This window comes from Nannospalax galili, unplaced genomic scaffold (genome assembly GCF_000622305.1).
Source record: "Nannospalax galili isolate Female #2095 unplaced genomic scaffold, S.galili_v1.0 scaffold85, whole genome shotgun sequence".
In the NCBI taxonomy this organism is placed as follows: Eukaryota; Metazoa; Chordata; class Mammalia; order Rodentia; family Spalacidae; genus Nannospalax; species Nannospalax galili.
The window spans coordinates 2,815,500-2,828,854 of record NW_008358866.1 but is presented as its reverse complement, the minus strand read 5'-3'; positions in this window follow the sequence as shown (position 1 = coordinate 2,828,854).

The window sequence follows — 13,355 nt, the reverse complement described above, 5'->3', positions numbered from 1 at the left end:
GAGGGAGTTAGGAATAAGGAAACATCGATCAAAACCAAAAATATGCCATAGTATAAATAATTAAAACAAAAATCTATTATCACCATAACACCTGTGTACCTTTAACCCAAACAATTAATGTACAGATTACCTAGAACATTAATTTAAACCCTAGAATACCTGGTATAGTTATACCTTCTTCATTTCTTAGTTAATGTGTACCCAGGAAATGCATGAGAGTCTTCCCAAAGGCTTTCCTTTGGGTCTTAGGGCATTCCAGTTCAGAACCCTCTTCTTGAAATCTATTCTCTGTCTGTCTCATTTCCATACTTGTTTTAATCCTTCAATGTGGTTACCACTTCTCCAATACCCTTTCAGATCTTTTTCTTTGGCAGTAGATCTTTGCTAAGACTGATTGGAATATTAGCAAAAGAAAATTCCAATTCTAGTCAGGGGGATGAAGCTCTAAGGCTTCACAGACTCCTCTCCAGTGAAGATAGAAGCCTGGATGTTCAGGAAGAGGACTTCACAGAAAGAATTCAGCAGGAGCTGAAGACAAATGGCTCAGAGATTAAGAACACTGGCTGCTCTTGCAGAGGACTCAGGTTCGGTTCCCAACACCCACATGGCAGCTGACAACTCTTTGAAACTCCAGTACCAGGGGATCTAATGCCCTCTTCTGACCTTCGTGGGCATTGCACAACATGGGTGCACTTACATACATGCAGACAATACACTCATGAAATAGCAAGTGGTAGGCTAACTCCTGTTCAGACGTTAACTGAAGTTTTAAAATTTTATTTCATTGTGGTAAGAAAACAGCATCAGATATAATTTCATGCTAATCCTTAAGTGTATGATATACTATTATCCACCACAGGTACAATCTGTACAGAAGGTCTCTACGGCTTATTCATCTTTCTTAAAACCTTATGCCTATTGATAAGTAATTCCCATTTCCTTCTCCCCTCAATCCACAGTAACCATGTTCTGCTCTTTGATTTCATGAATCTTTGATTCTATGAAGTTGTCTATTTTAGACATCTCATTTAAGTAGAATAAAGTATTTGTTTTCCTGTGACTGGCTGACTTATTTCATGTTGCATCATGTCTGCAAGGTTTTTCTATGTTGTCACATGTTACAGAATTTACTTTTTAAAGGTTGAACAGTATTCCTGTATAAGACCAGAGGCTGAACTCATGCCCAAACAGAGCCAAGATGATCCATCACCACCTCTACCATATAATTTTAATTTTCCAACATATATCACAGTATCTCAACTTAGTAGATACTTAAATGTTCATTGATATCAAAGATACTGTCTTTAGCCAAAATAATTGGAAGCTAATCATTCTTTGCTGTAACTTCTGTCTGCAGGAAAGCACATAGTCTTATTTTCAAGTATCACTATGTGGACAATTAAAACAAATGTTAGTGTTTATCATTCTTCAAGTGGAAGGAAATAATTAAAATATTTTTTGAGGTCATTTTTAGCACAATGTCACATTTGGTGCTACTCTAAATCCATTGCTCAATTCTTGATTTACATGCAATGTTTTAAGCATATCATTTAACCACCAGATGTCTCTATTGTTCAGAAAGATTTTCTTTGCAGACTAGAAACTTTGCCAGTAGATGGAAGTTTGGGGGCTTGAATTAGTGACATAGCAGACCAAAGATAAGACTCAATAACTAAACCAAAAGAGCAGGGATTATGCTTGAAATTCAAATATGACAAAGCTTTCTAGCATTTAAAGATTGATTACAGATGGATGCTCTTCTCTTTTAGTCAATGACTTCTAAATTTCTTAACTGGATATACAGTCAAAGAGAAAGAAGCAAGAAATGCACTTAACCTTTACAATTTTTGGGAGTTTGCACTCCCTCATTTCATTCAGTAGATAGTCCTGAGATCTTACTTTGTGCTGAGCATTATTCTAGATACAGTAAACATAGTTGCCATCAAGAGAGACAAAATTTCTGCCTTCACAGAGTTTATGTTCTAGTGGAATAGCTCACATTGTAGCATAGCTAATTCATATCATAACAAATATCTGGTTAACATGCCAATTTACTAAATTATTGGCAACTGACCATAAACTTGCTCATAATAAACTTAATTATAGATAATGACAAAATATGAATCAAATCACTTACTATCATTACATCAAGTGAAATTGCAAATATTAGGAAAGATGGCCAATGTCCATTGCTCTTGCTTAGTCAATGGCATCTTGAATGGTGTCTGGAAAAAATATTAAGTGCTCTGAAACAGATATTATTTGTTTTTACCCATAACAGTAATAAAAAAGACAGACATTGCCTAAAATGCATTTGATGTATGTATGCACATGCATGCACACACATGTTTTACTGTTATGTGGAATTTGGAAGCAATCTATTTCAGTGAGAAGCTTGAGATACCAAAAGTTTCTTTTATACATTGACTTATTAAAATAACAATAAGCAGTCTCTCTATATATATCTTTTCCAATCTATTCAATCTGCATTTCAAAATGGTAGTCTATTGCCAACAGGTAAGAAAAGGGATATTGTAAAATCCATTTCTAAAATGTTTCTGCTGCTTCTTGGAAATTGCCTGGCATTTTATGTTTCTGGGCAGTGTTCTACATACTAGAGAAAGAGATGTCTTCTTACTCGAGGAATCTACCCCCTTAGAAGATAGTATCTCTTTTAAAAAATATTATTTTTTATTTTTACTTTATGTGTATGCATGTATTGCCTGCATGTAGGTAAGTGCACCCATGTTGTGCAATGCCCGCGGAGGACTGAAGAGGCTGTCGGATCCCCTGGAACTCGAGTTTCGGACAGTTGCTAGCTGCCATGTCGGTGCTGGGATTTGAACCTGCGTCTTCTGCAAGAACAGCCGGTGCTCTTAACCACTTAGCCATCTCTCCAGCTCCAGAAGATACTATTTTTTATGTAGCTCAGGACGGTCTCAAAATTATGATCCTCCTGCCAGGTGTGATGACTCATGCCTTTAATTCCAACACTTGGAAGGCAGAAGCAGGTGAGTCTCTGTCAGTTCAGGGCCAGCCCAATCTACATAGTGAGTTCCAGGCCGTCTAGGGCTACAGGGAGACCCTGTCTCAGAAACACAAGAACAACAAGCCAGGCGGTGGCACACGCCTTTAGTCCCAGTACTTGGGAGGCAGAGGCAGGTAGATCTCTGTGAGTTCAAGCCCAGCCTGGTCTACATAGCGAGTTCCAGGCCAGCTGAGGATACGGGGAGACTTTCTCTCAAAAAGATCAAAACAACAACAACAATAAAACAACAAAAAAATATGATCCTCCTAAGTACTGGAATTACAGGGGTATGTCATGTGCTTTGCTCTGAAGAATCCCATTCTGAGATTCACTGAACACCTTGATATACAGATGTAACAGGTATATTCAAACTAATTGTCTTTTTTCTCACTAGAAATTGTTAGAGTTAACTTGTAAGCCCTACAGAAAACACTATTAAGCATGTTACTTCTTCCCCATAATCACCAAATGTAGCAACCTGGTTTGGTGTGTGTGTGTGTGTGTGTGTGTGTGTGTGTGTGTGTGTGTGTAGGCCAGAGGTCAATATCAGGTGTCTTTTTAGGTCTACGCTTTTTATTTATTTTGTTTTGTTTTTTGTTTATTGAGACAAAGTCTCCCTGTAACCCCAGCTAGCCTGGAAATCTCTATGTAGGCGAGGCTGGCCTTGATCTTACAGAGATCTGCCTGCTTCTGCCTCCTGCATGCTAGGTTAAAGGCATGTGCCAGCACACCCAGCTCTGCTTTGTTTTTTGAGATGTGGTCCCTCACTGAACCTGGAGTTCACCAATTTGACTAGACTGACTGTTCAGCAAGCCCAAGGTTCCTTCTATTTCTGCTTCCACAGCACTAGGATTATAAAGTCCCTGTCTCAGTTCCTCATTTTTTTAAATATGATGCTAGTAATCAAATTCTTGTCATCATACTATATGGAAAGCACGTTACCAGCTAAGCCAACTTGCCAACCCTCAACCTGGTTTTTGCTACTCTGCAAAGCAGTTTAAGATTATCTATGTTGTACCAAATATAACAAAATTAAATTAAATTTCAAAGAATAATACTTTTTAAATTCTGATTGCATTTTAAGTAGGCAGGCCTAGTAAAGATATATAACATAACTTTTAATTCAATGAAATCTGTAATAACAGGATTAGGAAAGCGGAGATACTGTGGCCCATCTGTTTAGACTTGAGGAAAATATTATTATATATAATCACATTTTATAATTGTATTCATTGTAATAGTATTATATCTGTCTTAGCACGCTTAGGATAAGGAAGCATGTGACTCCAGCAGAGGAGATTCACTGATGTCTTTTTCCTATGTCTGTTTCTTACTAGAATTACATTTATATAGAACTCTGCTCTGTGTTTGTTAAACTTGGTGTAGAAAAACACAAGGCTATCATAGTTATTGCCTGAAATAAGGTGAATCTCCCTTCTCTATTTCATTATAACTGGACAAACTCCAGTTTCAAATAGGAGTCCTTTTTCATATGCTGCTGTTGTCTTTTCTTTCTTTTCCTTTGGTAAAGAGCCATCGGCAGTAGAATCATTTTCTATGGAGAACACTATTGATCTTGAACCATAATAAATTTTCACAAGTCTCTTCTGAGAAGAAACCCATATTGCTTTACAACTACTGAGCAAAAGAAAAATAAGTATGTAATCTAATACAACACCCCATGCAAAATGTTATAAATAACTATGTTTTTTGAAGTGGTAATAATAAATCTCTCTCTCTCCCCCTTTCTCTTGTTTTTTCAAAATTATATTTCTCATCTTTGTATACTGTTGATATGAATGAAAATTAGTTCATCCATTATGGATTTCTCAAAAGATTAAATGTGGAAATGCCATGTGATCTAGCAATCCCACTACAGGGTATACATACAAAGGCAAAAAAATCAGTATGTCAAAGGGATGTCATTACCTCCATATTCATTGTACCATTATGAATCACAATGTAATGGCCAAGAAATGGAAACCACCTAAGAATTGATCAACTGCTTAAGTGATAGAGAAGATATGGTACATATACATAGTAAGATACTACTTAGCCATGAAAACAAATCTTGTCATTTGTGACGACATGGATGGAGTTGAAATCTTTCTGTTACATGAAATAAGCAGCCACAGAAAGAAAAGTACCACATGATCTTGGTCATCTAATGAACCCGAATTAGTCAATCTCATAGAAATTTAGAGTTACAATAGAGGTTAGCTGAAATGGGGAAAGACTGATCAATGGGTGCTAAGTTGTAGTTAAATGGAGTAAGAAGTTCTGATGTGCTATTACAACACAGGGTGACTTCAGATAATAATAATGCCCTGTGCATTTAAAAAAGCTGGTAGCAAGGAATTTGAAAGTTTTTACCATAAAGAAATGACAAGTTTTTGAAGTGAAAAATGTTTAACCTGATTTAAATATTTTGCAATGCACATATATATTGAAGTATGGTAACACACACATATACATATATATATATAATTTTATGTGCTTATTTATTAATTAAAAATAAAATTTTAAAAAGAGACAAATAGATTTTCCTATGGTAGGGTAGTTGGCTTATAATTAAACAAACAGGATAGGGCCTAGAGAGATGACTCAGTTATGAGCACTGGCTTCCCTTAACAGAGGACCTAGTTTGGTTCCCAGTACCCATATGGTGGTGAACAACCATCCATAACTCCAGTTCCAGGTGATCAGACAGCCTCTCTGGCCTCTTCAGGCATTGCACACACATGATGTACTTTTATATACATGCAGACAAAACACTCATACACCTAAAATAAAAATAAATAATTAAAAAACTAAACAGGATTTTAAAATGAAGCATTGTCGGATATCTTATTAAAGATATTTTTTAGTCTTAAGTATGAGGGATAGGAGAAAATGAGGTATTCTGAAGAAAGTAAGACACACCCAAGTGTGGGTATGGGATCCTGGAGGGAGGAGCTGTGAGTCTTCCTTCCCTTCCTCCCTCCCTTCCTTCTTTCTCTCCCTACTTTCCTCTGTTCACTTCATCTCTCTCCTAGGTCTCTCTCTCTCTCTCTCTCTCTCTCTCTCTCTCTCTCTCTCTCTCTCTCCTTTCTACATAGCCCAGGCTGTACTCAATCAATCCTCTTCAGCCTCCCAAGTGTTGAGATTAAAAGCATATGCTACCACGTCAACTCTAGAGTCTGATATATTTTCATTTTAAAATTTATTTAGTATGCATGTGTGCATGTGTGTGGGTGCACATGGACCATGGTGTATGTGTGTGTGTGTGTGTGTGTGTGTGTGAGAGAGAGAGAGAGAGAGAGAGAGAGAGAGAGAGAGAAACAATTCATAGGCGTTAGCTCTCTGCTCCACCACATGAGTCCTGGGGATCAAACTCAGGCCATCAGGGTTGGCAGCAAGCACCCTTGCCTACTGAGCCATTTCACTGATCCTAGAGACTGAGATTCTTAAATCTTTTGTCTTTATTAAAGTTTAAGTGGAAAACAAAATGGTTGATTATATTTCTTCTTAGTTTTAAACAAGTAAAAAGAAAAATGTAATTTCAACAAAATCTTAAAAGTCATGGGTTACAGGCTTAAAGTTTTTCAATGAGTATATCTGAATTTCCTCCTGTAACAAGCCTTCAGAGTGGCCCTCTGATCTTGATGGCTCTTCTTTTCACCTGCTTCTCAACTAATGACCTTTATAGAGACTTTCACACATATGCTCCCTCAGTAGTCTGCCCCAGACCTTTGCCCTCATCGGTGCTCATCTCAATTCCTTCAGTCCCTTTAATTCTAGACAGTCTCCTTCTCTTGTGCAAAGCAAATCTCTTTGTTTGGTCTTGTATTAGTCAGAGTTCTCTAGAGAGACAGAAGTGATAGAATGAATATATATTAAAGGAAATTTATTAGATTGACCAATATGCTATATATGGTCTGTATAGTCCAACAATGGCTGTGATAATTCTGGAGAGGCTGAGAATCTGGCAGCTGCCAAATCCACATGCTGGATGCCTCAGCAGTCCCAATCTGGATCTGGACATGTAGGATTCATGGAGTGTCACTGGTCTTTAGTGCATGTGAGTCAAAGTAGCTGGGTCCTGCTATTAAGGAAGGATGGAAGCAGCAGCAAAAGCACCAGAGGCAGCAATGGAGTAGCTGAACTCACGAGCAAGACATGAAAGTAAGCAGGCAAAAAGCAAAAACTTTTCTTCTAGCAGACTTCCTTACCTCTGGAGCACAACCAGAAGGTGTTACCCACATTTAGGCTGGGTCTTCCACTCAAGTTAGCCTATTAAAGTAATCCCTTACCAGTGTGCCCAGAAGCTTGTCTCATGGGTGATTCTAGATTCTGTCAGTTTATACTAACATAGTACTCTAGACCTCATCTCCCACACAAGGCTATGCTTATCTCCTCCTTTATGTTTTCAACCAGTATAGTCTGGTTTTGCCCCAAATATGTCACTGAAGTTAATGATCTCCATGTTGCTGAACCCAATGAACAATTTTATATGTCAGCAGTATGTGCTTCTGAAATAACTACCATTTTCTTCTTTGATACTCCTTTTTTCTGGACTTTGTGATATAGTGCTTTGGAATTTCTATTATCCTGTTAAACACTTCCTTGTGGGGTGGCTTTAAGTTTCAGAATTCTTCACGCTGACCTCCAAGCCATGTTTCCTCATTCTGTCCTCTTTCCATAAATTATACCCTACACTTCAATTGTTTCAGTTTGGATCTCTACACACCAATAATCCCTAAGTTTATAATGATCCTAATTTACCATTTACATATTTGGTTGACTTTGGAACTTCCCCTGGAAGCTTGCATCTGAAGATGACTGCAAAAGTCTCTCTCACACCAACATGCTCTTCATAAAATGGAACTTTGATACTCATCCCAACCCCCTTGAAACTGGACAGATTATATGACTTTTTAAATTGAGTATGCTGGAAATGGTGCCACGTAACTTCTGAAGATAAGTTCAAAAGGTGATATTAATCACCATTCAAATAATCAGTTGTCATAACTTGGAAAAAGCCCAAACCAGTCCATCCAGAAAAATCAAGGCCTGAGACTGTATGAGTAGAGAGGAATGACTGGCGAAAGCTCCAGCTCCCCCTTCATATTATCCATTTCTGTATAGCAAATTGAAACTGTAGTAGCTTAAAACAAAGTATTTATTCCTGGTAGGTTGTGTTGGTCAGGGATTTAGAAATGGTGTATATGTGTGATTTGCATAGAGCTTCTCATTGTTGCAATCAAGATGTCAGCTGAGACTGCAATCATTGGGGAGCTCTCATACCAAGATGGCTCATTCACATGGATGCTGGCAGGAGTCATCCCCGGCTGCTGGCTGAGGACTTCTGTAGGCCTTCTGTTGACTTTTCTACAGGGCTGCTTGAGTGTCCTCACAGAACAGCAGCTGGCTTCTCTAAGGACCAGTGATCCAAGAATGAGAGCAAGGAGGAAGGTGTAATCCTTTTTAGGATCTTGTTTCAAAGTTCCCATGGTCACTTCTACTGTATTCTGTTTGCGTGAGTCAATGAGGTCACCCCGCAAGTTATAGATTAGACGTCACTCTGTTCAAATATAGATGGACAGATAATGTAATGGTTAGATCAGGGTAATTTGGCACACCTATCACCTCAGATGTTTATTGTTTCTTTGCATTGAAACATTTAAAATTCTTTCTATCCGCTATACATATAAAACTGTTATGAACCATAGTTATCTTACAGTGCTACAGGACACTAGAAGTGATCCCTCTTAGGCAGATACACTCCATTATCATCCCCTCTCCATCCCTCCTCAACACCCTGCTCAACCTCTGTGGACCTCTGTTGTACTCTCTTCCATGAAGTCAACATTTTAGGTTGCACATCTAAGTAAGAACACAGTATTTCTCTTTCTGGACTTTGTTTATTTCACTTGTCATAATGCCTTCCAGTTCCACCCATGTTTCTGTGATGGTAGAATACCATTCTCTGTTACTGATAAATAATATGTGTTTATACAGTACACTTTTTTTGCCCACTCATCCATTGCTGAACACCTATGATGACTCCATATCTTCTCTCTCATGAATAGTATTGCCATAAACACGGGGGTGTAGAGGTTTGTTTGACATATTGATTTCATCTCCTTTTAGATATATACCTAGTAATGAGATTATTGGATCATATAGTATCTCTATTTCTAGTGTTCAGAGGGATCTCTATTCTGTTCCTTTCCCTCTGACTTATACCTTTTGTTCTATGAATGAAGCATCCTTTCTCAGGTACCTACTGGTACTTGTTGACTAGTTGAAAATTTTATTTCCTTTATATTTGGATAACTGCTCTTATGCCATTGAAATCCTTGTGACACAGATTCTGATCTAGATGGTCTAACCCTTTCTTTTAGTTTTTATTTTATGTTCATGTGATGTATTCATGTGTACATATTCATGTGTGTGTGCTTGTGTATGTATGTGTGTGTCCATGTGGAGGTCAGAAGTCAACATGGGGTGTCTTCCTCAATTGCTCTCCACCTTATTTTTGAGACAAGATCTGAACCTAGAGCTCACCAAGTAGGCAAGACTAGCTGGTCAGTGTGCTCCAGGGATCCTCCTGCCTGCCTTGCCAACACTAGGATAAAAGGTGTGCCACCACACCCAGAAGTTTTATGTGATTGTTGGGGATCTGAACTCAGTTTCTCATGCTTGTTTGGCAAGCACTTTACCAACTTAGCCACCTCCTCAGCACTCTGAAGTTTTTAAGAGAAAACCTTTTGAATTCCAAAATCTTATTTTCTCTGCTTCCTGCCTCTTAATGATCTAAAAGCTCTATATTTCTATATCATTAATTCATATACATGTATAAGAATCCATCAAAGGGCTGGAGATGTAGAACACAAGCATTGGCAAGGTCCTGAGTTAGATCCATGGAACCAGAAAAAAATCTACTCAAGAATTTAATGCATTTGTGCTAGACTGTATGTACATTCTATCCCTGATGAAATGTATAGAAAATTATCAAAGCTGCATTTATAGTGGGGTAGAGATAATTGGTGAACCAAAGTGTAAGAAGAAAGCAGTAATAACAAAATATTATTCTAAAGAATTATTTGACACATAGATTTATAATATTTGGTTTTACCTAATTAAAGTTTGCACATACTACATAAATAAAATGTATATGTTATAATTCAGTATCTTTTTCTTTTGTGATAGACTTTTGTGTGGCACTTAGGAGATATTGAATGATATTCAGGAGTGGAATTCCAATTTTCAACACTCTACCACAGGAAATGGAGGTTGGAAGAAATATGTACCTGGAAATTACTATTATCTTAGAAGACAAGCAATTAATCTGAGCATATTTCAGACAACAGAGATGCCTCTGGATCTCCAAAGGGCATATACCTGAGCCCTTTCAAGGGGTGCAGAGAACAGATAAGAGTGGTCATAGGTGTAATTCAGAAATGTTGAGTTGATTAGAAATTTTAAAATGTTGTATGTGAGAAGCTTAAAATTATTGCATATTATTTTCTACACATTTTAAATGTAATTGACACAAGTCTTTACAAGTCATAGTGTTTGCAGAAAATGAATATCAGGAACATTTCTGTATTTACTATATCACTAATAAAGTAAATTGCTCATCGAATTTATGTGAATTCTATATGCCAGAATAAACTATCACCAACAACTGGAATAGGACAGAATGATGTTTTTGTTTTATAGTTGAGTAGACATTTTTAACTTCTAGTATTCTGAAGTATACACAGGAAGGACTGGATTAACCTGCCTAATATGGAGCTTCTAAGAGGATGACCTTGCATTGTACCTGGCCAACATATAAAGGTCACTTTTCCATCATAGGGAGTCTTACTTAAGGTTTCCTGATGAAGCTTGGTTTATGTTTCTTTGAGTCTAGCTAAACTCCTTGAGAGCTTCTTCTGGTAATGAGGCCCATTAGACATGAATTATTCTGTAATTAGGCATGTCTCAATCTGTCAGAAGTGCATGGTTGTCCATCTGTTGTTTAATTTTCACCCACAAGATAAACTATAGTCTGTTTAGGCTCTTTTGGAAAGAATAAAAATCGACCAATTCATTCTGTTTTCCTTGTTGGTGACTCAATGTCAGTACACAAAATATAGTGGAAAGGAAATTTTGATGACATTCTTAAAGTCTGGCTGTGTTTATTCTACATTTCAGTTAAGAAAGCGATTTATTCATCATGTCTATTTTCAGTAGCTGAAATTAACACTCCGTTAAGCCTAACTAAAGTGCTCTTAAATTGCCAGCTTTATGTTTTCCATAAGAAGTATAATTGGGATGCTATGCTTGTTTTTAAAGGAAATTATATTTTTATCTGTTTTTAACTCTACTTGTTCCTAATGCTAATTAGCATTAATAATCTAATGCTATTGCTTGTTTAAATGCTCTGATTTTAGATGAGATGCAGATGTCAGCTAAATGCCTTACATCTCTTAGTTCTTAAGCTCAGTGTAAGATTTTCTTATATTTCTGCATTCTCCTGCTGGTTTCAAGGTTCCTTGTGATCATAGCTCTCTTTCCTTCTAATTATTGCACCCAGGAATATGTGCTATTTTATCTTGAAGAACTGAGTCTCCTCACTTTTCACTATGAAACTTTTATTTAAAGAATTTAGAATGAATTAATAGGAGAGTTGGAGGCTTTGAGGGGGGTTATCCGCCGTTTCTCATGTGTCTTTCTTGCCTCACCTGCTCTCTGTTCTAGCCCTCAAGAACAATATCAGTTAGCCTGGTGTGGTGGCACAGACCTTTAATCCTAGCACTCAGAGGCAGAGGCAGGTGATCTCTATGAGACTGGCCAGCCTGGTCTACATAGTGAGTTCCAGGCCAGCTGGGGCTACAGGAAAACACTGTCCAAACAAACAAACAAACAAACAAACAAACAAAACCAAATAAAGAATATTAGTTCATCTTCTTGCCTTTGGCAGACTAACATGTGTTTCTATTTGTAGTAATAACTATTAATCCCCATATTTATTCTTCACTTCTTCTACAGTAATAGAATATTTGAGTGCCAGATACCAGTTATATTCTGTAGCCATATGTGAATCCAAATATAATTGTATGGATATGGTCCAGCCAATGTAATATAAGCAAAATTGAAGGGTACAACATCATTTTCCCTTAAAGAAATGAGACTGTCCTTCTGTTCACCCTTCCCTCTCCTTTCTGACTATAATGTAGATATAAGATGCTATAATAAGCATCTTCAATGCTATAGACAATGGTACCAGGAATAGGAATAACAAGATGGACACACTCTGGAGTCCTCATACCATCCTTGGCTGAGTATACCTTGACTATTACATGGTATAGATATAAATTTCAGTGTTTGACACTTACATTTTTGGTGTCTGTGGCTGAGTTTATATTTAGTCAATACAGTGGTTTTCAGACTCTGCTCCCTTAACCTCAACATGTTTCTTGAGAATGTGATTCTCATTCTAAGAGGAAATACAGAGAGCCAAACTTTCTCCTTCTGTTTATATTTATATATGCAACTTTTTGTAAATGGAGAAGAGGAATCTATTTTCTTTAAAGAAATTTGGGAGTAAAGACACTTCATGTAGAAGGAAGTTTGTGGAGTGACTATCCAGAAGTTAAGAGTATTTCCAAGGAATAAAAAAAATTCATTTCAGCTTGGGTAGAACACTGGGAAATTCTGGAAAACAAAGATGGAAATATGACTTGAGTGGGATAAGGTAATAGATGTGTGTAAAAAAAGGCTTCCTTGTTCTATAGGAAGACTAAAAAATCTTCAAGGGATACCATTTTTAGTCTTCTAGGTTTTTAGATGCTAAGCTAAGAAACACGGACTCTTAACTGGTATTCAGTGAGGAAAGAGGGATACAGACTTAGGGACCAACTACAGATGTAGCCTGATTAGTGTCCCCTTAAATGAATCAGCTTTATTTCTTAGAACACTTAGAAATTTTAGGGGGTGGGGATACGGCTTAGTGGGTAAGACCACTTGCTCTGCAGCATGAGGACTTGACTTGAATTCCCAGCACCCACATAGAAAGTCTGGCATGGCTGCACGTGCCTGTAACTTGGAGTCAGGCAGATTCTAAAATCTCACTGGCTGGCTAGCCTAGCAGAAAAGGCAAGCTTCTGGTTCAGGGAAAGACACTGTGTCAAGGCAATGAGGTGGAGAGAGTGATAAAGGAAGACAGCCAATATCCTGCTCTGGCTTTTCATATTCATGCATGGGCGCACACACACTTGTACACTCATGTGTATATGCTACACACACATTCTCTCTCTCTCTCTCTCTCTCTCTCTCTCTCTCTCTATATATATAT